This window comes from Drosophila elegans, unplaced genomic scaffold (genome assembly GCF_018152505.1).
Source record: "Drosophila elegans isolate 14027-0461.03 unplaced genomic scaffold, ASM1815250v1 contig_377, whole genome shotgun sequence".
Classification (NCBI taxonomy): Eukaryota; Metazoa; Arthropoda; class Insecta; order Diptera; family Drosophilidae; genus Drosophila; species Drosophila elegans.
The window spans coordinates 121,326-123,964 of NW_024545760.1; positions in this window are offsets into that span (position 1 = coordinate 121,326).

The following is a 2,639-nucleotide window of genomic DNA, read 5'->3' on the forward strand; positions in this document are numbered from 1 at the left end:
GAGGAAAGTAATAGTAGTTGGAGTTCCCCTGTGACCTTAGTGACCTTAGCAAAAGGGCTTCAAAAATCGCCTTTGCTTAGACGCTCGCAAAGTTAATGCCCGGACTGTAAAGGACGCTTACCCGTTACCACACATAGATGGTCTACTAAGTCGTCTACAAGAAACGTTCTTTATATCCTCTATCGACCTGAAAGATGCATTTTGGCAAATCCCGCTGGAAGCTAAAAGTAGAGAAAAAACAGCTTTCACAGTGCCATGACGACCTTTGTACCGTCATGCCGTCATGCAAATGTGCAGACTGATGGACAAAGTAAGTCCAGCAGCATACAGAGAATTCATCTTCGTGTATCTGGATGATTTACTGGTCTGTTCTCCAACTTTTGAAGAACATTTGGATATGTTGCGGCAGGTCAGTGATTGCTCGAGGAGAGCAAAATTAACAATCAATGTGGCAAAAAGTAAGTTCTGTTACAGCCAAGCTAAATACCTGGGATATGTAGTAGGTGGGGGTTGCATAAAAACCGATCCAGCAAAAATAAAGGCTATTTAAGAATCCCACAGCAAATATCCGCTAAGCAGATGCGGAGATTTTTGGGAATGACGTATTATACAAAACTACGCTCAAACAGCAGCACCGCTTCATGAAAGTCTCAAAAAGGACCGAGTCAGGAAATATGAGCTCGATGAAGATGGCATTAAAGCCTTTGAGTCACTGAAGATCAGCCTGGTATCAGCACCTGTATTGACAACACCGGATTTTTCAAAACCTTTCACGATTCAGTGCGATGCATCGACGACGGAAAGTTCCGCCCATATGTTGAAGGAATGCCATTCAAGGTCATAACAGATCATTCTAGTTTAAAGTGGCTCATGGGCCAGAAAGAGTTATCAGGCAGACAAGCAAGGTGAAGTTTGAAACTACAGGCCTTTGATTTTGAAATCGAACATCGAAAAGGGTTCATCAGGGACACCATTCGCAAGTGGCAGGTCATGGCGGTATACACAAAACTTTGGCTCGACTAAGGCTGTTATATTACTGGCCCGCAATGATGGTGGATGGAGAACTGTTCAGAATTGTAAAATTTGCAGAGTCAGCAAAACAATGAACAAATCCAGCAGACCGCTAATGGGAAAACAACAAATAACTGAACGGCCAGGGCAAAGACTTTACATTGATTTCATGGGATCGTATCCCCGGACTAAATCCGGAAACACCGTGATCTTTGTGTGTCTGGACCATTTCACCAAATTCGTCTGGCCAGAGGCAATGCGAAAAGCAACCGCAACAGCCGTAGTAACCTTTCTCGAAAGAAACATTTTTCATCAATTCGGAGTACCAGAATACATTCACTCCGATAACGGTAAGCAATTTGTGTCGTCAACATTTGCCGAATTAGTCAGCCAATATGGAATCCGACACGTTTGAACGGGCGAATAAAAGCCACAAGCGAATGCAGCAGAACGAGTAAACCGATCCGTGCTACAAATGCTCAGGTCAAGTACGGACAAAGACCAGCGGCATTGGGACATACACCTGAGTCGAATCGCTATCACGAAGCTTTGGGACTGGAACCATATTATGCAATGTTTGGCACCAACATGGTCACACACGCAAGTGCGTATCCGATCATGAGACGTATCGGCGGCATGTCAGCAACACATCACATGTTTGGCGGATAAGATGGAACTAGTACGCAGTGTAGTTAAGCAAGCATTAGCTCGGGCACACGAAAAAGCTGAAAGAACGTATAATACCCGCAGTAAGGAAATTGAATTTGCAGTAGGTCAGGTGGTATACCGAAAAAACTGCAAGCAGAGTAACCGAATGAAAGGGTATAATGCAAAGCTAGGGTCCAATCGGGTACGGTGTCTCATACTTGGACGGCAGGGAGGGTCGCTGTACGAATTAGGAAATTTGGTTGGAAAAAGTATTGGAGTATACCATGCCAAAGACCTTTTCGCTGTTTGAAACTGGTTGAAAACCAACAGCGATCAGTGCAATTGTACTACTGAGCGAGGAAGGAACGTTTTGCCGAAGCCAAGATGAAACTCATACAAGAAATTGAAATCACGAGGGAGGCCGTGAAAAAGCATCTTGAAAGGTGTGAAGCTGAGGGAAGACCCCTCCCCTCAGAAGCCGACGCTCGGGATCGCAGAGACATAGCGGTGGACGAGCGGGAGAGACTCGCCTGGGCTGATACTGCCCTAGAAGATACTCTGCAGGCGAGCCAGCGGGAAATTGAGAAGACCATGGCAAGGATAAAGGCCGATTACATACGCCTCAACGAACTAGTACGGCTGAGGGACGCCACACAGCGGGACCTGCGGATATGGGAGGAAAACTACCGCCAGGCACGGCTAGAGACTCCACACTTCGAAGCGACGCGAAGGATGAGCGGATCCGGCGAGAAAGCCAGTTTGCAATTCGCCGACGGCAGAGGATGCAAAGTCTGCCTCCAGACTACCGTATTTATACGGAAGATGAAGACGACTACGAGTCGACCCCGGCAAGACGGCGTTTGTCAATATAAAGGGGAAAAAAAATGTTCTATCTTATCAAATAAATAAAAAAAAAAAAATATATATATATATATTTGTCACCTGACCGTTTTCAAATTTTTTGATGAGGGTAAATTAAT